Genomic DNA, 21,075 nt, shown 5'->3' on the forward strand with positions numbered 1-21,075 from the left:
ATATTAGGTAAAAATTATTCCGATTTTATGTTTTTATATGGTGTCCCTAAAAATTTGAAACACACCTTATAATAATAGTAAGTTTATTCCTAGACGAGCACTATTATTAATTAGAAAGAATCATTCATTAAAACATCAGCATATGATGTCATATAAGGATTTTGATACTGTCTTAATATGTTTGCCCATTCATAGTTTCTTACTGAACACAAGTAAGTCAGTAAAATCTCTCAAAATGTCCATGACATTATTCCAACTTCTGTGCTTTTTCCACGTTGGATTCGCGATAACTAGTTACTTGTTCTTTCTATAAAAGAATATAATTTGATTACATAGGCCATCAGTTCGTCTGATTTAAATCCTCAAGAATATGATTTGATTACAAATATATTTAAATTTTTCTAGAATGAATTTAGATATATTTGTAAAGACTAATGGTTGCCATCCATTAATTATCGAATCTATTTCTTTTTTAATTTAATTTAATCAGTATTTCTACACTTATTACACCTGTGAGGCTTTAATTCGATACAGTTCTTGAATATGAATATTTCTCTTGACCATTGTGAATGCAGTTCTACTTATAACAACAAAATGGTCTACAACTAGTGGAAGCATTGTAAAATTCCAATTGCTTTGCCGGAAATTGATTTTTAGGATATTTTTAACATATATCCTACCTGGGGGCACCTCTGAAATGAGGATGAGAAGTTTCCGGCATGATGGTTGTTCTTCCCACCCAGGTGGGTACAGAAATGATGTGGCGTCGATGAACCCTTACTTATGAGAGGGCATGTTTCCCACGGAAAGGATTGTACCGTGGCCGGTGATAGCCCTCAGAACTCAATCTTAATTACCAATACCGGTTTATTACCGGCGGTTCGGTCATTCAGATTTTACTTGTATGCCTCAGGGCGGGTTGAAGTAGTCAGTGTGTGATTTCTCTAACATGTTAATGCACGGAAGAACCGTTTCTTAAAAGAGAATTTTCAAATTTCAATCAAGAAGTTATGTAGCGCATTACAAGATACTTTATTTTTATTCACCTAATCACCCACTATCTTGAAGAAGAAACATATGGCTTTCCTTCGAGTTCAGAGATCAAAGATTGATTAACAGCATCAGGACCAAATCTATACAAGTTGGGTCAATTATTTGACTTTTGACTTTGCTTTTAAAACGTTATTTTATCAGTTTGCTATGCATTAAAATTGGGCACTTATAATTTTTTGTTGTTGTTTCTTATGGCAATGGCCACGGACAAGTCCGCTGTATCGAAGACAGCGATTTAAGCCGGAGGGGGAGCGTCTCTTGTTTTCATAGTAACGCCAACTAGGGAAAAGAGTACGACCTTACTACTCACGCATCACTCATTCGCTTGCACAACCCCTTTTTACAGGAGGGACACTCACACATCTCACAGATAGAACAACGGAAGAACAACCATGCCCAAACCGGGACTCGAACCCGGGACCCCCAGATCACGGGGAAGACGAGCTATCCCTTTGCCAGGACGCCGGCTATAATTTTTTAATTAAAGGTATCAATGTATTTATGTACAAACCGATAAGTAAGAGATGATTTCAGCAAAAAGAATTAAATACTTCTACACCTTAAAAGAAGCATACCTCCATTTGTTTTAATGGCAGATTTAGGTATTTTAGGGCAATAAACCGTGAATATTATGACGCTTTTAATATGATCAGTTTGGTTTCACGTTTCAGAACAAATTTTAAAAATGTTAAAATGTTAATCATTTATTTAAGTCTAGTATTCATTTTATTATTTTTGTGCATATGTATTTATTTTTATTTATTTTTCTGATTCCAAACTGCCCGGGTTCCACGTTTGTCACAATATTATTGAATTAGATGTTTGGTTTCATAAATATTCTAATATCTAAATCAGTATACAGGAACCTGACCAATTATATTTTATACAGTGTTAATGTTATGTTTATATTTTTATCAATAGTAGAATTTATTTTATACAACTTTTCATTTGGAAACTAGGAAAATAAAGTGCATAAATCGATCTGCTTAACTCTCTTAGCCTGACGATCCTAAAGCAGCTTCCTAGCATATTTAAATGACAATTAGCCACAAATTTGTTTTTGTCTCAAAATCAAAGCCATCTACCGTTCTAATCCCGTGGTTGCGACGAAAATGCATGTAAAATAAATATGACCAAAGATGGCTTCTCGAATAAGGCCCGATTTGTTGTTGCTTCCGTACATTGACGGCAATATCTACGAAGGGACTAAGTTCTGTTAATTTTAACGTCCTGTAAATATGGCTAGAAGGTGACGTTTACATCAAGCCACTTAACGGCGTGGGAAGGTGCAAAATCATTTTTATTGCGGGTTATTTGAGGTGAGGATTAAGACGAAAATGTAAGTTTGACGCGTTCCAGACATCCTAAAACTCATCGGAGGATTTTTTACGACGGAGTTCGCCAGTTTTCGATAATTATATTACTGCGCATTTTTTTAATGGTTCTAAAATTTTAAAGACTTGTCACGCCAATTTTGAAGGTGTAATTACATTAAAAATGAGAGAATGAAACAGCTTGAAGCCATTTTGGTGAACGTGGTATGTGTTTTTTTAGTTTGATTAACATTAGGAAAGGTTAATAAATCAGATAAATGTGGTTGTTAAAGTTAAGAACTGGTACATAATAAATTCTAAAAGCGGTGTGTTAAAAACATCAGGTATAAAATTAAAATATTTTTTGTCATATATAGATAAAATTGAGTCCAGATAAATTAATTTTCTTTTTCTGAAACTTATACTGAAGCTTAGACATGTTCTGAAATATATACATTATACAGAACTGATTTTAGATTTTACATATATTTATATGTTTAGGATCATTACGGATTCCGAAATACATTTAACTTTAATATAAAACTGTCGAGATTTTAAAATCATAAGGCGTTATGAAATTGCGTTAAATTGAATACTTCCCAAAACAATTACACACACGCACACTGTGTGTGTGTGTAATGCTATCTCTTAATCTAATTTAAATCCTAATTAATTTCCTATCTTTTATTTACTCTTAATTTAGCCCATGTTAACTTTACTCTAAAATGTTCTCTTATTTCCAGATCCAATTCCACTTTTTTATTTGATTAATTCTATAAGTGCTCTATAAAATTGCTGCCTTCAGCATTTTCTGAAGTTCAAAGTGAAGGGATAAAAATCCGTAATGCTTAAAGCATTCTTTTAAAGATACCTAAGATCCCCTTTTCTAAATGGATACGTCGCAAAGAAATTCCTATCAAAATCTCATATTAAAATCACTGAAGGTAAAAATTTCTGTATCTTTTGCTCTTGTGTCGCGATGTAGAATGACGCATCTTCTATCAATGTTTCTAGCACAAAGTATGCCTACCGGGACGGGGGGAAAAAGCGAAGTTAAAATTCCAAAAATTCCTTCTTTTTGGCCATGCATCTGTTAAAATTATGATTACACACACACATATACACCTTTGCGTGTGATGTGAGAATTAAAGGGTAAGCAATTTTTTAGAAGGCATATTACAAATAACTAAGTAATAAGTGGAATTTGGATCGGGAAGGAAAAGGAAGGACGGGACAACTTTAGAATAAAGTAAAATGGGCTAAAGTAAGACAAAAATTACGAAGTTAAATGAGATTTAAATTAAAAATAAAAGATATAATTACACACACACACGTATGTATTGATACCTCTTAATTTAATTTAAATCTTAATTAATTTCCTATTTTTTACGTTAAATTTGTTCATTTTACTTTATTCTAAAATTTTCTTTCATTTCTTGATACAAATCCCAAATTTTTACTTAATCATTGCTAACACAAGCCTCAGGTGTTTCAAAGGCACCTAAGATTCCCTTTCCTAAGTCGACATATATCAAAGAAATCCCTAAAAGAATCTCTTATTAAAATCGCCATGGGAAAAACTTCACACGTGTCGCGATGTAAACAGACGCCTATCATTGCTCCTCCCAATTTATAAAAATTATTCCCTTGCTTTGCAAAATAAATTTGATTTAATTCTAAACTTGTTTTTCTTTCGGCTATTCATCTGTAAAATTATGTTATATATATATATAGGCAGAGAAGTCGCCGATTCCAATTTTTCCAAAGTAACAATTGTATTATGCAAGATAGGACACCCTAATATTCGTACAAAATAAATTTATATAAACCACATTACACTTACATCTTCAAATCTTTAAAATGTAATAGTTTTTAAAATTGAATTATTAACTTATTAAAATATAGTAAACATCTTCTTTGATCAAAAAACAAAAATCGTAAAAACTTAAGGCACTCTTATAGATGATTAAATATAATAATGAATTTTTAATGACATTTATTATGCATTTTATTTTAATGAATTATTAAGAATTTTCTTTCTGTTGATATATATTTCGTGGTTTATTTCCTTATGACATTGTTTTCAGCACTACGCATTTTTTTGACCATTAGAATTTTGACAAAAATAATTATTTTCAACATTTTAGTACAATAACAAAACAATGCTTTTTTTTTTAAAAAAATATTAAATTATTTTAAAATTTAACTAGTTTCTACCTTTCTCACACTAGTTTCTACCTTTTAATTTTTTTTTATATATTTCATACTTCAATATTATAAATATTATGATAATTTTCTTTTCAATTTTTCTCAAATTCATCGCCAGGTGAACACTATCTTTGTGAATTCGATAATACTCCAGTCCATACTTCGATAATACTAATACTTTGTCTGCCAATTCCTTCAATATTCCTGTCAATATTTCTTCATAAGCTTTGTTAACTGAACAAAAAATTACAGCTCAAACATTGTGATTGTATTGACCGGCCATTGCTTCAATCGATTTCTTGGCTAAGTCAGCGGCAGTATTTCGATCATTTCCCGAGAGATGCCAGTCCCCCACAAGCACGAGGCTGGGAGTTATCCCTTTAATGCTTGTTTAAGCCAAAGATCCCGTGTTCATCAATCGTCGCCTGTCGACTGCATTTAAAGGGACATGCGATTAAACGGGAGTTTGGTACTACTAACGATGTGATGCATCACACGCAAAATTAACCAGAGGTGCTATAGAAAGGGAAAATCAATCTATGTTTAAGTCAGGATATTTAATATGCTCTTGAACGAGTCTGGACATTTCTTTTTTATTTAGACTAAGATTTTTATGGATTAATTATTCAAAGACTTCGAACCGGAAAATATCTTTGTCTTTAAGAACAAATTAATTCAATCTAGATAATTATCAAAAAATTTGGAAGCATACTTTTCAAGATAAATGAAATTAATGATGATTTTTAACTGCTTTCGAATTTTAGTATGGAATTCGAATTATTACTTTATATTGTTGCGGAAAAATGCAAAAAAAAAAAAAAAAAATCTATAATAGAAAATCCAACAGTCTCAATGACGTATAAGGATTCTTTATTTACACTCCGGCACAGCACAGCCGAAGCGCACACAAGAATAGTACTTGCAATAAATAGCAGCATACAAACAGCAAATCACTATTATACAATTGCCATAGCACAAAATGCTCAGATAGAAATCAATTATTCAAGCTAGACTTGAATATTTCTACCGACTACTTCCTTGAATTCAACTGATTGACTTTTCTACTCTGTTTCTCTTGACGGAGCAAATAAATTTTTAGAAGAAATGCCGAAATTCGAGTTTTAATGGAGATATCGCTAAGATTCTCGGATATTTTGGATCCTACATTTTTATCGCCGTATTCATCACCAAATGATAGCCAAATGTATCGTCAAGGCCTTAAGTCATTGACTTCACATCTATTTAGCAGCTATCAACTCTCTCTCTTCCTTAAAAACTCTCTCCTTCCTTACAGTAAAACTTTCTTCCTTACCAGGAAATCAATTGCGTTTACAACAAATTCGTAATAATATTATACTTTATTTCTCATGGTATAAGTGATAAATTATATCTAAATAAAGCGTAGGGATTCATATATGATATCTGAACAATCGCTGTCTCGTATTTTGAATCTTCTTAGATAGACAAATCCGACAAATTGTATCAACTCGAAATAGAGTGACTCCTGTTGCGGTTAATTTTCTGGGTCTTAAAACAAACGTCTTTCAACAAAATAATGAATTATTGTTTTTCCTCCGCTTTTTATTATATTCTCAAAGCGGTGTAATTAAAATGGTGTAATATATTTTATAAATAAAAATGATTAAAAATCATTTTTATATAGTTAGTATTCTAATCCCAAAAATAATCTTTAATAAATTTTAAAAACAAAACAAAACAAAAATTTTGATGCATAAAGTTATAAAAAAAATATCTTAATTTGCGAATATATAGTGGTCATTCTTGACTAATGCTGAATCTTTAGCAATTATTTTTATTTTTTTTATTTTTTCAATCTTGGATAAGTCTTTCAGCAGATACTACAGTTTTTGCTAGGGCCAGTATAATTGGCAGAACGGTAAAATAATTTTGATACAATTTAAATAAACTGTTTTTAAACATTATAATATTAACAATATCAAATAATTGTGCGACGCAGGAGAGTAAAGCGCGATTATAAACATTCATTTCATTAAATAAATCATTACTGTCTTGGGGAAAATTCTCATTCAAGTCCTTGCTATATTTGAGATGGTCATAGTCAGTCAGACTGTGTAAATGAACTAAATTAAGTTTTAAATAACATACGATGCCTAATGTTCGCTCTAAATTTTTAATCTTTTCTTAAAAGAAATAATAGCACCTTCAATTATGTTCAGAATTAGTAGTCGGCGCTAACGTTTCTGCAAGCGTTGGGAAATTCGAGTTCAATTATGTATTGGAAGTTTCCAAAAATTGCGTGATAATAGTCAAATGCATGTGTATTCGAATTAGAATAAAATACAAAGAGAAATAAAAATAAATATCCGAAGACTTTATTTTTGTTGCTTTTATAAAATCAGGCACAGTTACGGATGCCCTCAGAAACATGGAATCATGTGCTCTCAAAGCCGGCCTTCTCTATAAAGGTGCTGGGTGCAAGAAACTATTTGGGGCCTTAAATTTTTTGTAAAGTAAAAAAAAAAAGTACAAACACGAACATATTTTATTACTATTGTAAGTTTATTTAATGCGCGATTTTATTTTTGCTGTTAATTATTTCGGAAGATTAATTTTTTTGGATTACAATTGTTTTTTTCAACTTCCTTTTCGATGCTTCTTAATATAGAAGTGCATTTAAACCTTCTGTACACAATGCTTGACCGAAGATAATTCTTTATTAATTTTTAATTTGGTGAAAGAGTGCTCAGCAACCTTTCTAATTACTGAAATAATTAATTTAAAAAATATGAATTAATTTGAAATACTCTTAAATCTATAACAGTGTCAATTATACAATTAAAAAATAGCATCTAAATTCCTAAATATGGTTTTCTAACTTGCTATTTTGGAATATAATCTTTTTCTTTTTCAGAAAAATGTTCTGAAATATTCAAATTATACACTATCACTTTCACTTCGTCTAAAAATGTATAAAAGTTTGGACTTCAGTCTTAATTTTATTAACTAAAATTAAATCAATCAAGAACAATTACTTTTGATCGAAATAATTTATTGATAGTGACAAATTTGGACAATATTGCAGATCTACTATTAAACATAAAATAAATGGCACTTCTGGTATTGAATCTCTTAGACTTTACGCTTCGGGAGCGGTATTTGCATCAATAAATTCTTTTAGGACATTACAAATTTATTAAAACTGCGTATACACTGTTTATATCGAGTCTGTTTTAGCTTCCGAACTAGTGTCACATAATGATTTAAAAGTAATGCTCTTGAAGAATTTCTCCGCTTTTTGTAGTTGCGGAAAATAAAAAATATAAACGTTGCAATATCAAAAAAAAAAAAAAAAGAAAAATTACAATATGCGTTACTGGAAATGGCATCACAAATTAATAAATTAAAAGAGTGTAATTGGGAAAGCAAATAAATTGCATTAAGGTTCAGAGCAATTATTCTAGATAATACACCTTATATTTTCCTTTCATGTTCTTACCGTTGTCGTATGTCTGATCTCTCCAATTCATAATATCTAAATCAAGCTTACTAAATCTTTTCAATAGAAATTTTTCTAGTCCTTCTGCAGTCACATCAGTTATTTCTATAAACACTGTAAATGACTTATTTATAGTTAATATTTTTCTTCAAAATTTGTATACCTAATAATGACTGAAATTTGTACCTTATGGGAAATATCAGAAGTATTTTTAGATACTATAGTACGCAGATGCTTTTATATCGTCTTTAATTTTATTAATTCATTTCCTAAGGGAAAAATAATTTGTTCTTGTGATCCATGTGTTAAATGAAGCACAATTCTAGTTTGTGAATTTTTTTTAATTCTGTTTATAAGATCCATTGGCACAGAATCGTATTTACTTAATAATTCGATTGAATTAAATAAAATCCATTTTTAGGGGTTTCTATTATTTTTTGGGTTCCTCGAAGTGGAAGATTATTACATGCTAAAATTAGAATCAACCATATTCTTTGCAATAGTTAAGTCTTCCTGTTCCTTTATTTATAGAAACTTGATTTATTTTATCAATAGTCGAACATAAATTTAGTCGTTTTAATTTCTTCCTAAACAATAAATGAATTAAAGTGGCCAATAGAATGCTCATAATCTTGATTACATTTGACAGCTATCTGCAGTTATTAAAATCTCTTATAAATCTTGTGGATTGTTCATTTCCACATCTTTTCGAAAATAGTATATAATAAAAACAAAATACCGAGTCTTGCGTTTTTAATAAATTACCCAGCTATGAAGCTAGGTTTCCCCATTTGGCATTTTTTTTTAATAATACATTGTGGAAAATTAACTATCTTCAGGATTCTGCGCAAAACATCCGTTGTGTTATACAGGTCCGGTTTTAACACAACATTCTAAATTTATTCGTTATAATAGTACTTGGCCTTAAATATGGATCACTTATATTAACTTGATGAAATATATTATCCTCATTTTCATTGTTATTTTCTGATTCGATCATATTCGTATAAATATACAGTTCTATGAATTTCACAGCTTCTGCATTTGCTTTACAAGATTGTTCAGTTTGTTCGGGTCGTTTTTCTCCAGTTGAAGTGTAACTTCTGAAGTCGAAGCAATTTCAATACCAGAAAAACTTCGTAGACAAGAAAACATATCTATTTGTGACTTATTGAAGTTTAGCATTTCTCCTTTTTTGTTCTTTTCTGCTAATTTTCTTTTGTGACACCCAGAACTTCTGAAGTCGAAGCAATTTCAATACCAGAAAAACTTCGTAGACAAGAAAACATATCTATTTGTGACTTATTGAAGTTTAGCATTTCTCCTTTTTTGTTCTTTTCTGCTAATTTTCTTTTGTGACACCCAGAAGGATATGTTCTTGCCATGCACATGACTAGATCTAACAATATTTAATATTTTATAGTATGAATTTTCAAACACATTACAGTCTTACTTAATTGGTGAGGTAAATGACGGCAAATTATTGCTTTAGGTTTGTAACATGTTGTATATGTGCATTAGACAGTAATATATTCGCATATTTCCAAACCCGACGGTTTTTAAGGTTAAATTTCTTCTTCTCTTCATTACATTCCGCAATTATAGTTCAGAATATTAGTTTAGTTCTTGATAATTTTGGGGCCGCTAATTCCCGGGACCCCGGTGCATCCCCCAGAAGGCCGGCCCTGTGTGCTCTCGCACAGTTTGCAACCTCGTCAAACCAATCCTGTTACCTATGTAATCAAAACCGGAGTGAAAATATTTGCTCATCTAGAATTTGCCACAACTTTTGATAAATACTCATGTTGGATGCTGAGTCTTACGCTTTTGTTAGAAATGAAATCAAATGCACGCTGTACGGTAAGAATTTTTTTCATGAATTACTATTTCGATAATAAAATTGTGATAGAATTACCTAAACAAAAGAGCTGCAGGAAATGAATGTTTTAGGTGCTTTCTTCCTTACATTTATTTTACAATGCCGCGACTCCTCTGTAATTCAGGCCTTCGCCAATCCGGCCTCTCCAATCACTTAACATTTTTAGAAAGACCAGTGGATAACATTAATGATAAAATAAGGCCACATTCATGCTGATATCAGTGGCTTTGATGGAATATAATAATAAGTTGTTGCGCATATTTTGAATTTTATTTATTTCTTATTAATAACATAATTTTTTAATATTTTTTATATTTTCTGCAATAAACAAAAGATTTTCTATTAAAATGCAGTTTAAAAAAAAACAAACAATGTACGATTTCTTTTTTGAATGACTTCACTTTCAAAACTTTCATTAATCTGGTCTATTTTGAAATATCTTCTATAATTTTAAAAGAGTATTACATATAAAGTTTATTATTTCACTTATTGGCTTATTGTTCCAGCCTGCAACAAATAATAGTTTGTGATAAAAGATAACTTTAGGAAAATACCTAAAGGATAACTTCTGTTAGATATTTATCTAAATAGAATAAAAGAAACTGAATAATCTAAAGGAGTTTTCATTTATTAATTTTAAAAACATAGAATTTATTATTTTATTGCTAAATTTCATACGAAAGCAAACAGTATATTATGCAATCAATAACTTTACAAAATTAATAATATTATTATAATTAATTTTTGTATGAATATATTTCACATCGAATTCATTTAGATATTTTAACATTTAGAAAAAATTTTCAGATAGTTGTTATATCCAAATTTATAAAAAAAAAAAAAAAAGGAGTTAATAACTTCATGCAAAAAAAAAAGCGGAAAATGTTTTTAGTATTATTGCTACTACAAATACTTCAAATAATATCATTGAATTGAATTCTTTTTGTAAGTTTAAAAAGATAGAAAATGGATGTTGTCTAATATATCGATTTACTAGTCGCCTTTGGCGACCAGCCGGTTCGCCAATCTTAATGTTCGTTAAAATTTTAATAATTAAATATTTTATGCAATTCCTACTTTAATAGCTTCTTCATCAAAATGTTTTAAAACTTCAAATTCTGATAGTCATGTAATTCTCTCATAATATTATAAACGCCTTCAGTCATAAAGTAATATGTATCTCTCTAATTTTCTGTTAGCAACCGTAGAATTTATGCTTTAAATTAAAGTGGAAAGAGTTAATCTGCAATTAATATAATAATATTTTTTACTGAAACAAAGCATTTTTTTATAATATGATTACTGATAACAGAGTCACTGAGCATTTAAACTTTATGAGCACTAAAGAATATCTTTCTTAATTTATGTTATATCTCAAGAATTTGTCAACAAAATTTTCTCAGATTCATCCTGAGCAGATCGATTCATTAACAATGTTATGTTTAAATGCATCATCAAACACTAAGAAAATAAAACGAATCGTTTAAAATAATCGGTCGAAAACAGGTTTTAAAAAACTACTTAAAAAGCGATGTACTTTAAAGTATAAGCATATACAAAAATATATATAACTAACATAAATACAATTTAATTACAAAAGTATGCAACTAACCTGCAAATAATTTAAATCAAGAATCATCCGTTGATGATATTGTCAACAATCAGAACACAATGCGCATGCGGGAATTTTCAACGCCAGTTACGGTAACGCAAATGCATGAATTTTTCTACGCCAGTTGGGGTAACGCTATGCGGATTAGAAATTTTTAATTTCCCTTATTCGATGTTATTTTAATTCAAAAGTACTTCAGAATGAATCTGAAAGATCGATTCATTAACAATGTTTAATTTTAAATGCATCAAACATTAAGAAAATAAATAGAACCGTTTTAAATAATCAGCCGAAAAATCTTAAGCCTAGCCTCATGACTGTTGGGAAAAAGAAATTGAAGCCGTACTCACTTGGCGGTGGGGAAAATGTAAAGATTTTTTTTGGCTGGAAAGTTAGTTTTTAATTAATAATTAAAATTCTAATTAAAAATTCAAAAAAAGGGCTATCTTATCTTTTAAGTTAGATCCAACTGCACACGGTGTGCAAATTTGATTAAAATCGGTTAAGTAGTTTAGGAGTCCATCGCGGACAAACAACGTGACACGTAATTTATATATATTAAGATTTTATTAATCAGATTTACCATAATTTAAGACTAAAAGTCATAAAAAGTTCCACGCCATACATTTTCTATTGAATATATTTCAAATTAATTTTATTTATAAACATTTTTTTTTCTTTCTTTTGTTAAAACTTCATTTTCCCACAGGTTTCGCTTAGTAAGAAAATTTTCATTTTTAAAAGGAAAGTTTTTAAAAATGAAATTTTAATAAAGATTTCGTAGCACTTACTATATAATACTTATTTTCTTTGAACACATTGTCTGGTGCTTGTTTATGTATTTAGCAAAATTCCTGCGATTTAACTGGTAGTGCTAGTAATAATCAAACACATCAATAAATTCACTTTTCCCTTTAATTTTACCATTACTTTTTCCTTTCCAAGAATTGTAAACATTTCTGATTTGTACCCAGATTCTGCTACGTCGCAGATAAAGCATTCAGTCTTTTCCTGCTTGCGTAAAACAAACTTTCGAATATACCTTTATAGGTCAGTAAAGTTGAGTACTAAAGCTTCAATCCATAAGGTAGTAGGGGGAGGGGGACTACATAAACATAAACCTAGAGATATAAAAGGACGCATAAGAAAGTCACACAGGAAAAAGTTTACTTCCAAAAAAATAAAATAAATAAAGCTGACCAATGGAAAGGCAATTTATGAAATCACTATAAAAACGTAATGTTGCAGGCTTAAGCAGGCTTCCTCAGTAATGGTACATTAAAAGGAGGGCAGCTATAAAGGGTATTGTGTAGCCTTAACGGCATTCCGAGGCAATACAAACAGGTCCCTTGCGGTAAAGACACATGAGTAAAAAGTTCACACCTTTGTTGTGAAAAAAATTTTAGTCGTTTTCCTGTGAGATTTATTTTATTTGTAGAGGACGTATGGAGCGGATGATAAGTTTTCGATAGTGCTCCTGAAAATTGTGGTCATTTATGTTTAATGGCAGTACCTCACTTAATGTAAGAGTATGAGTACTAAGAAGAAGGGATATCAAATATACAATGAATAATACTTTACAGAAGTTGTAAACATATTTTTGTATCAAATTTTATTTCTCATTCCAATCCACTGTACTTTCAGAACAAAACTTCCGAAAGAGAAAATTTTTGAAAAGATATGACATATTTGATAACATTGTTTAATTTAATATAAAGACATCTGCATTTCAATCTGCTCTGTCGAAACAGGAATATCTATCTGAATTACCACTTAGGACAAAGAGATTTACTTTCATAATGTCTGTAATAAGTAAAGTTAGCAAAAAAAAAAAAAAAAAAGGCATACGAAATCGTTTATTATGGCGCAATATAAAAATTTATATTTCAAAAAAGAAAAACAAAAGAAACATGATTTATTTTTATTTGATTGTTTCAAAAAAGAAATTTAAAATAAACTTCATAACAATTAATGAATGAAAATTTATAAAAAAAGTTTGCGTTAAAAATATTTGAAAAAACATATTTACTCATATAAATAAAAATATAATTCATAATGTTTTAATTTAATATAAAAATTATATGAAAAAAATTAAAAAAAAAACTTTTTAAAGAGGTTAGTAAAGTTTAAGCGACTCGTTTGGTTAGAAGAAATGATTCTGAAGCAATATCGGGAATACACCGAGCAAAAATAAAAGGAAAACTCACGTATAGCCTTAACGCTGTTCATGATTTGGCATGTTAAAGCATCTAATAAATATCCATACGGTGGAAAGCAACTTAATACAACAAACTTAAAAAAAAAGAAAAACATGAGTGTTTTGTCTCTATATATTCATTCGACTCATGCTTCACTTTTTTAATAATATAAATCTTGAATATTAGTTGGTTAATTAAATATTTAAAAAAACTTAATTAGCATGATTTATTTCAAATTTGTATTGATGGAATTTTTCAATGGATTTTATAACAAACAGAATTAGATATATAATCGATGCTTATTATAAAGATGAATAGGCACTGACAACAAATTAGAGAAATATATAATATATGAACAAAATACTGTAAGATTTCTGAAATAATACGAGTTATGTGACTATCGAGGTATGAAGCTTAAAAATATTTTGCTGAAGGAACTAATGAGAAAGCCAGATTCATAAACATTTAATTGAAAATTTTAGAGAGCATTACTCTTGGTGAACCAACTGATTTCCAAAGGCAAAAAACGACAAAAAAAAAATATTTTTTATATATATCACAGCAATATTTCTAAAAACATTATATTTTAAATTTCAAAATATGATGACAAATTTTGGGAAGAGCTATATTAAACAGTCATATCTAGATTTAAATTAAATATGATATACTAATCGCCTTTCAGGACTAGATTGTTCACCCAGATTAATGAATTATTAGGCTCTTAAATACATATTTCGCGAATGCATTATTTTAAAAATTCAGTTTATTATTACGATTAGAAAGCCTGAAATAATTTGAATAATTTTGCACAGTCAATCATTATAAGGACAAATTAAAAGTGTTTATTCAACGAAATAAAAAGAGAAGGAAAAATTTTATTTACAAATTAATATAAAAACCATTTTTTTTATCTTTAAAATTAAGATAAAAAAATATCTTGATTACAATAATGGCAAAAGTAGGTGTATGAATATTTTAATGGAAGAGGATAGATTTCCTTGTAGCATTAGAAGTCAAGTAATATTGCACGTTAAACTTGGTAAATTTTCTCTACTGTAATTAAATTGTTTAATTTAATAATACGCTACCATGTATTCTAATAATTAGACTTCAAAAAAAAGTAGGGGGGGATTGCGCCCCCCCCCCTTCCATTAAGCCACGCCCAACTCCAGGGTGGCGGTGTATGTAAAAATGACTTGCGTCGGCCGGGAGTCGAACCCGGGTCAACTGCTTGGAAGGCAGCTATGCTAACCGTTATACCACCGACGCGACGGAACGACTGACACATTTCCTCTACAAAAACGGAAAAGAAACAGATGAAAGCGAGAGGGAATAGGAACTTCCCGAGGTAAAAGAATAGGCCGCGAGAACGCGGTATTTCCGGAACTTTCCATTAAGCCACGCCCAACTCCAGGGTGGCGGTGTATGTAAAAATGACTTGCGTCGGCCGGGAGTCGAACCCGGGTCAACTGCTTGGAAGGCAGCTATGCTAACCGTTATACCACCGACGCGACGGAACGACTGACACATTTCCTCTACAAAAACGGAAAAGAAACAGATGAAAGCGAGAGGGAATAGGAACTTCCCGAGGTAAAAGAATAGGCCGCGAGAACGCGGTATTTCCGGAACTTTCCATTAAGCCACGCCCAACTCCAGGGTGGCGGTGTATGTAAAAATGACTCGCGTCGGCCGGGAGTCGAACCCGGGTCAACTGCTTGGAAGGCAGCTATGCTAACCGTTATACCACCGACGCGACGGAACGACTGACACATTTCCTCTACAAAAACGGAAAAGAAACAGATGAAAGCGAGAGGGAATAGGAACTTCCCGAGGTAAAAGAATAGGCCGCGAGAACGCGGTATTTCCGGAACTTTCCATTAAGCCACGCCCAACTCCAGGGTGGCGGTGTATGTAAAAATGACTCGCGTCGGCCGGGAGTCGAACCCGGGTCAACTGCTTGGAAGGCAGCTATGCTAACCGTTATACCACCGACGCGACGGAACGACTGACACATTTCCTCTACAAAAACGGAAAAGAAACAGATGAAAGCGAGAGGGAATAGGAACTTCCCGAGGTAAAAGAATAGGCCGCGAGAACGCGGTATTTCCGGAACTTTCCATTAAGCCACGCCCAACTCCAGGGTGGCGGTGTATGTAAAAATGACTTGCGTCGGCCGGGAGTCGAACCCGGGTCAACTGCTTGGAAGGCAGCTATGCTAACCGTTATACCACCGACGCGACGGAACGACTGACACATTTCCTCTACAAAAACGGAAAAGAAACAGATGAAAGCGAGAGGGAATAGGAACTTCCCGAGGTAAAAGAATAGGCCGCGAGAACGCGGTATTTCCGGAACTTTCCATTAAGCCACGCCCAACTCCAGGGTGGCGGTGTATGTAAAAATGACTTGCGTCGGCCGGGAGTCGAACCCGGGTCAACTGCTTGGAAGGCAGCTATGCTAACCGTTATACCACCGACGCGACGGAACGACTGACACATTTCCTCTACAAAAACGGAAAAGAAACAGATGACAGCGAGAGGGAATAGGAACTTCCCGAGGTAAAAGAATAGGCCGCGAGAACGCGGTATTTCCGGAACTTTCCATTAAGCCACGCCCAACTCCAGGGTGGCGGTGTATGTAAAAATGACTTGCGTCGGCCGGGAGTCGAACCCGGGTCAACTGCTTGGAAGGCAGCTATGCTAACCGTTATACCACCGACACGACGGAACGACTGACACATTTCCTCTACAAAAACGGAAAAGAAACAGATGAAAGCGAGAGGGAATAGGAACTTCCCGAGGTAAAAGAATAGGCCGCGAGAACGCGGTATTTCCGGAACTTTCCATTAAGCCACGCCCAACTCCAGGGTGGCGGTGTATGTAAAAATGACTTGCGTCGGCCGGGTGTCGAACCCGGGTCAACTGCTTGGAAGGCAGCTATGCTAACCGTTATACCACCGACGCGACGGAACGACTGACACATTTCCTCTACAAAAACGGAAAAGAAACAGATGAAAGCGAGAGGGAATAGGAACTTCCCGAGGTAAAAGAATAGGCCGCGAGAACGCCGTATTTCCGGAACTTTCCATTAAGCCACGCCCAACTCCAGGGTGGCGGTGTATGTAAAAATGACTCGCGTCGGCCGGGAGTCGAACCCGGGTCAACTGCTTGGAAGGCAGCTATGCTAACCGTTATACCACCGACGCGACGGAACGACTGACACATTTCCTCTACAAAAACGGAAAAGAAACAGATGAAAGCGAGAGGGAATAGGAACTTCCCGAGGTAAAAGAATAGGCCGCGAGAACGCCGTATTTCCGGAACTTTCCATTAAGCCACGCCCAACTCCAGGGTGGCGGTGTATGTAAAAATGACTCGCGTCGGCCGGGAGTCGAACCCGGGTCAACTGCTTGGAAGGCAGCTATGCTAACCGTTATACCACCGACGCGACGGAACGACTGACACATTTCCTCTACAAAAACGGAAAAGAAACAGATGAAAGCGAGAGGGAATAGGAACTTCCCGAGGTAAAAGAATAGGCCGCGAGAACGCGGTATTTCCGGAACTTTCCATTAAGCCACGCCCAACTCCAGGGTGGCGGTGTATGTAAAAATGACTTGCGTCGGCCGGGAGTCGAACCCGGGTCAACTGCTTGGAAGGCAGCTATGCTAACCGTTATACCACCGACGCGACGGAACGACTGACACATTTCCTCTACAAAAACGGAAAAGAAACAGATGAAAGCGAGAGGGAATAGGAACTTCCCGAGGTAAAAGAATAGGCCGCGAGAACGCGGTATTTCCGGAACTTTCCATTAAGCCACGCCCAACTCCAGGGTGGCGGTGTATGTAAAAATGACTTGCGTCGGCCGGGAGTCGAACCCGGGTCAACTGCTTGGAAGGCAGCTATGCTAACCGTTATACCACCGACGCGACGGAACGACTGACACATTTCCTCTACAAAAACGGAAAAGAAACAGATGAAAGCGAGAGGGAATAGGAACTTCCCGAGGTAAAAGAATAGGCCGCGAGAACGCGGTATTTCCGGAACTTTCCATTAAGCCACGCCCAACTCCAGGGTGGCGGTGTATGTAAAAATGACTTGCGTCGGCCGGGAGTCGAACCCGGGTCAACTGCTTGGAAGGCAGCTATGCTAACCGTTATACCACCGACGCGACGGAACGACTGACACATTTCCTCTACAAAAACGGAAAAGAAACAGATGAAAGCGAGAGGGAATAGGAACTTCCCGAGGTAAAAGAATAGGCCGCGAGAACGCGGTATTTCCGGAACTTTCCATTAAGCCACGCCCAACTCCAGGGTGGCGGTGTATGTAAAAATGACTCGCGTCGGCCGGGAGTCGAACCCGGGTCAACTGCTTGGAAGGCAGCTATGCTAACCGTTATACCACCGACGCGACGGAACGACTGACACATTTCCTCTACAAAAACGGAAAAGAAACAGATGAAAGCGAGAGGGAATAGGAACTTCCCGAGGTAAAAGAATAGGCCGCGAGAACGCGGTATTTCCGGAACTTTCCATTAAGCCACGCCCAACTCCAGGGTGGCGGTGTATGTAAAAATGACTTGCGTCGGCCGGGAGTCGAACCCGGGTCAACTGCTTGGAAGGCAGCTATGCTAACCGTTATACCACCGACGCGACGGAACGTCTGACACATTTCCTCTACAAAAACGGAAAAGAAACAGATGAAAGCGAGAGGGAATAGGAACTTCCCGAGGTAAAAGAATAGGCCGCGAGAACGCGGTATTTCCGGAACTTTCCATTAAGCCACGCCCAACTCCAGGGTGGCGGTGTATGTAAAAATGACTTGCGTCGGCCGGGAGTCGAACCCGGGTCAACTGCTTGGAAGGCAGCTATGCTAACCGTTATACCACCGACGCGACGGAACGACTGACACATTTCCTCTACAAAAACGGAAAAGAAACAGATGAAAGCGAGAGGGAATAGGAACTTCCCGAGGTAAAAGAATAGGCCGCGAGAACGCGGTATTTCCGGAACTTTCCATTAAGCCACGCCCAACTCCAGGGTGGCGGTGTATGTAAAAATGACTTGCGTCGGCCGGGAGTCGAACCCGGGTCAACTGCTTGGAAGGCAGCTATGCTAACCGTTATACCACCGACGCGACGGAACGACTGACACATTTCCTCTACAAAAACGGAAAAGAAACAGATGACAGCGAGAGGGAATAGGAACTTCCCGAGGTAAAAGAATAGGCCGCGAGAACGCGGTATTTCCGGAACTTTCCATTAAGCCACGCCCAACTCCAGGGTGGCGGTGTATGTAAAAATGACTTGCGTCGGCCGGGAGTCGAACCCGGGTCAACTGCTTGGAAGGCAGCTATGCTAACCGTTATACCACCGACACGACGGAACGACTGACACATTTCCTCTACAAAAACGGAAAAGAAACAGATGAAAGCGAGAGGGAATAGGAACTTCCCGAGGTAAAAGAATAGGCCGCGAGAACGCGGTATTTCCGGAACTTTCCATTAAGCCACGCCCAACTCCAGGGTGGCGGTGTATGTAAAAATGACTTGCGTCGGCCGGGTGTCGAACCCGGGTCAACTGCTTGGAAGGCAGCTATGCTAACCGTTATACCACCGACGCGACGGAACGACTGACACATTTCCTCTACAAAAACGGAAAAGAAACAGATGAAAGCGAGAGGGAATAGGAACTTCCCGAGGTAAAAGAATAGGCCGCGAGAACGCCGTATTTCCGGAACTTTCCATTAAGCCACGCCCAACTCCAGGGTGGCGGTGTATGTAAAAATGACTCGCGTCGGCCGGGAGTCGAACCCGGGTCAACTGCTTGGAAGGCAGCTATGCTAACCGTTATACCACCGACGCGACGGAACGACTGACACATTTCCTCTACAAAAACGGAAAAGAAACAGATGAAAGCGAGAGGGAATAGGAACTTCCCGAGGTAAAAGAATAGGCCGCGAGAACGCGGTATTTCCGGAACTTTCCATTAAGCCACGCCCAACTCCAGGGTGGCGGTGTATGTAAAAATGACTTGCGTCGGCCGGGAGTCGAACCCGGGTCAACTGCTTGGAAGGCAGCTATGCTAACCGTTATACCACCGACGCGACGGAACGACTGACACATTTCCTCTACAAAAACGGAAAAGAAACAGATGAAAGCGAGAGGGAATAGGAACTTCCCGAGGTAAAAGAATAGGCCGCGAGAACGCGGTATTTCCGGAATTTTCCATTAAGCCACGCCCAACTCCAGGGTGGCGGTGTATGTAAAAATGACTTGCGTCGGCCGGGAGTCGAACCCGGGTCAACTGCTTGGAAGGCAGCTATGCTAACCGTTATACCACCGACGCGACGGAACGACTGACACATTTCCTCTACAAAAACGGAAAAGAAACAGATGAAAGCGAGAGGGAATAGGAACTTCCCGAGGTAAAAGAATAGGCCGCGAGAACGCGGTATTTCCGGAACTTTCCATTAAGCCACGCCCAACTCCAGGGTGGCGGTGTATTTAAAAATGACTTGCGTCGGCCGGGAGTCGAACCCGGGTCAACTGCTTGGAAGGCAGCTATGCTAACCGTTATACCACCGACGCGACGGAACGTCTGACACATTTCCTCTACAAAAACGGAAAAGAAACAGATGAAAGCGAGAGGGAATAGGAACTTCCCGAGGTAAAAGAATAGGCCGCGAGAACGCGGTATTTCCGGAACTTTCCATTAAGCCACGCCCAACTCCAGGGTGGCGGTGTATGTAAAAATGACTTGCGTCGGCCGGGAGTCGAACCCGGGTCAACTGCTTGGAAGGCAGCTATGCTAACCGTTATACCACCGACGCGACGGAACGACTGACACATTTCCTCTACAAAAACGGAAAAGAAACAGATGAAAGCGAGAGGGAATAGGAACTTCCCGAGGTAAAAGAATAGGCCGCGAGAACGCGGTATTTCCGGAACTTTCCATTAAGCCACGCCCAACTCCAGGGTGGCGGTGTATGTAAAAATGACTTGCGTCGGCCGGGAGTCGAACCCGGGTCAACTGCTTGGAAGGCAGCTATGCTAACCGTTATACCACCGACGCGACGGAACGACTGACACATTTCCTCTTCAAAAACGGAAAAGAAACAGGTGAAAGCGAGAGGGAATAGGAACTTCCCGAGGTAAAAGAATAGGCCGCGAGAACGCGGTATTTCCGGAACTTTCCATTAAGCCACGCCCAACTCCAGGGTGGCGGTGTATGTAAAAATGACTTGCGTCGGCCGGGAGTCGAACCCGGGTCAACTGCTTGGAAGGCAGCTATGCTAACCGTTATACCACCGACGCGACGGAACGACTGAC

General features: G+C 36.0%; 26 non-coding genes across 26 annotated transcripts; all 26 read right to left on the reverse strand.

Moving 5' to 3' along the window:
- Positions 1–14,938: 14,938 nt before the first annotated feature.
- Positions 14,939–15,010, reverse strand: Trnag-ucc (transfer RNA glycine (anticodon UCC)). The gene has a single exon. It is a non-coding gene; the product is annotated as a tRNA-Gly (tRNA).
- Positions 15,011–15,180: 170 nt separating this feature from the next.
- On the reverse strand, positions 15,181–15,252 carry Trnag-ucc (transfer RNA glycine (anticodon UCC)). Its single transcript has one exon. It is a non-coding gene; the product is annotated as a tRNA-Gly (tRNA).
- Positions 15,253–15,422: 170 nt separating this feature from the next.
- On the reverse strand, positions 15,423–15,494 carry Trnag-ucc (transfer RNA glycine (anticodon UCC)). Its single transcript has one exon. It is a non-coding gene; the product is annotated as a tRNA-Gly (tRNA).
- A 170-nt stretch (positions 15,495–15,664) lies between these two features.
- Trnag-ucc (transfer RNA glycine (anticodon UCC)) lies at positions 15,665–15,736 on the reverse strand. The gene has a single exon. It is a non-coding gene; the product is annotated as a tRNA-Gly (tRNA).
- A 170-nt stretch (positions 15,737–15,906) lies between these two features.
- On the reverse strand, positions 15,907–15,978 carry Trnag-ucc (transfer RNA glycine (anticodon UCC)). The gene has a single exon. It is a non-coding gene; the product is annotated as a tRNA-Gly (tRNA).
- A 170-nt stretch (positions 15,979–16,148) lies between these two features.
- Positions 16,149–16,220, reverse strand: Trnag-ucc (transfer RNA glycine (anticodon UCC)). Its single transcript has one exon. It is a non-coding gene; the product is annotated as a tRNA-Gly (tRNA).
- A 170-nt stretch (positions 16,221–16,390) lies between these two features.
- Positions 16,391–16,462, reverse strand: Trnag-ucc (transfer RNA glycine (anticodon UCC)). The gene has a single exon. It is a non-coding gene; the product is annotated as a tRNA-Gly (tRNA).
- Positions 16,463–16,632: 170 nt separating this feature from the next.
- Positions 16,633–16,704, reverse strand: Trnag-ucc (transfer RNA glycine (anticodon UCC)). Its single transcript has one exon. It is a non-coding gene; the product is annotated as a tRNA-Gly (tRNA).
- A 170-nt stretch (positions 16,705–16,874) lies between these two features.
- Positions 16,875–16,946, reverse strand: Trnag-ucc (transfer RNA glycine (anticodon UCC)). The gene has a single exon. It is a non-coding gene; the product is annotated as a tRNA-Gly (tRNA).
- Positions 16,947–17,116: 170 nt separating this feature from the next.
- Positions 17,117–17,188, reverse strand: Trnag-ucc (transfer RNA glycine (anticodon UCC)). The gene has a single exon. It is a non-coding gene; the product is annotated as a tRNA-Gly (tRNA).
- Positions 17,189–17,358: 170 nt separating this feature from the next.
- Positions 17,359–17,430, reverse strand: Trnag-ucc (transfer RNA glycine (anticodon UCC)). The gene has a single exon. It is a non-coding gene; the product is annotated as a tRNA-Gly (tRNA).
- A 170-nt stretch (positions 17,431–17,600) lies between these two features.
- Positions 17,601–17,672, reverse strand: Trnag-ucc (transfer RNA glycine (anticodon UCC)). The gene has a single exon. It is a non-coding gene; the product is annotated as a tRNA-Gly (tRNA).
- Positions 17,673–17,842: 170 nt separating this feature from the next.
- Positions 17,843–17,914, reverse strand: Trnag-ucc (transfer RNA glycine (anticodon UCC)). The gene has a single exon. It is a non-coding gene; the product is annotated as a tRNA-Gly (tRNA).
- A 170-nt stretch (positions 17,915–18,084) lies between these two features.
- Positions 18,085–18,156, reverse strand: Trnag-ucc (transfer RNA glycine (anticodon UCC)). The gene has a single exon. It is a non-coding gene; the product is annotated as a tRNA-Gly (tRNA).
- Positions 18,157–18,326: 170 nt separating this feature from the next.
- Positions 18,327–18,398, reverse strand: Trnag-ucc (transfer RNA glycine (anticodon UCC)). The gene has a single exon. It is a non-coding gene; the product is annotated as a tRNA-Gly (tRNA).
- Positions 18,399–18,568: 170 nt separating this feature from the next.
- On the reverse strand, positions 18,569–18,640 carry Trnag-ucc (transfer RNA glycine (anticodon UCC)). The gene has a single exon. It is a non-coding gene; the product is annotated as a tRNA-Gly (tRNA).
- A 170-nt stretch (positions 18,641–18,810) lies between these two features.
- On the reverse strand, positions 18,811–18,882 carry Trnag-ucc (transfer RNA glycine (anticodon UCC)). Its single transcript has one exon. It is a non-coding gene; the product is annotated as a tRNA-Gly (tRNA).
- Positions 18,883–19,052: 170 nt separating this feature from the next.
- Positions 19,053–19,124, reverse strand: Trnag-ucc (transfer RNA glycine (anticodon UCC)). The gene has a single exon. It is a non-coding gene; the product is annotated as a tRNA-Gly (tRNA).
- Positions 19,125–19,294: 170 nt separating this feature from the next.
- Trnag-ucc (transfer RNA glycine (anticodon UCC)) lies at positions 19,295–19,366 on the reverse strand. Its single transcript has one exon. It is a non-coding gene; the product is annotated as a tRNA-Gly (tRNA).
- Positions 19,367–19,536: 170 nt separating this feature from the next.
- Trnag-ucc (transfer RNA glycine (anticodon UCC)) lies at positions 19,537–19,608 on the reverse strand. Its single transcript has one exon. It is a non-coding gene; the product is annotated as a tRNA-Gly (tRNA).
- A 170-nt stretch (positions 19,609–19,778) lies between these two features.
- Positions 19,779–19,850, reverse strand: Trnag-ucc (transfer RNA glycine (anticodon UCC)). Its single transcript has one exon. It is a non-coding gene; the product is annotated as a tRNA-Gly (tRNA).
- A 170-nt stretch (positions 19,851–20,020) lies between these two features.
- Positions 20,021–20,092, reverse strand: Trnag-ucc (transfer RNA glycine (anticodon UCC)). Its single transcript has one exon. It is a non-coding gene; the product is annotated as a tRNA-Gly (tRNA).
- A 170-nt stretch (positions 20,093–20,262) lies between these two features.
- On the reverse strand, positions 20,263–20,334 carry Trnag-ucc (transfer RNA glycine (anticodon UCC)). Its single transcript has one exon. It is a non-coding gene; the product is annotated as a tRNA-Gly (tRNA).
- Positions 20,335–20,504: 170 nt separating this feature from the next.
- Trnag-ucc (transfer RNA glycine (anticodon UCC)) lies at positions 20,505–20,576 on the reverse strand. The gene has a single exon. It is a non-coding gene; the product is annotated as a tRNA-Gly (tRNA).
- Positions 20,577–20,746: 170 nt separating this feature from the next.
- On the reverse strand, positions 20,747–20,818 carry Trnag-ucc (transfer RNA glycine (anticodon UCC)). The gene has a single exon. It is a non-coding gene; the product is annotated as a tRNA-Gly (tRNA).
- Positions 20,819–20,988: 170 nt separating this feature from the next.
- Positions 20,989–21,060, reverse strand: Trnag-ucc (transfer RNA glycine (anticodon UCC)). The gene has a single exon. It is a non-coding gene; the product is annotated as a tRNA-Gly (tRNA).
- Between the last annotated feature and the right edge of the window lie 15 nt (positions 21,061–21,075).

Source organism: Argiope bruennichi, chromosome 4 (assembly GCF_947563725.1).
Source record: "Argiope bruennichi chromosome 4, qqArgBrue1.1, whole genome shotgun sequence".
NCBI classification, from domain to species: Eukaryota; Metazoa; Arthropoda; class Arachnida; order Araneae; family Araneidae; genus Argiope; species Argiope bruennichi.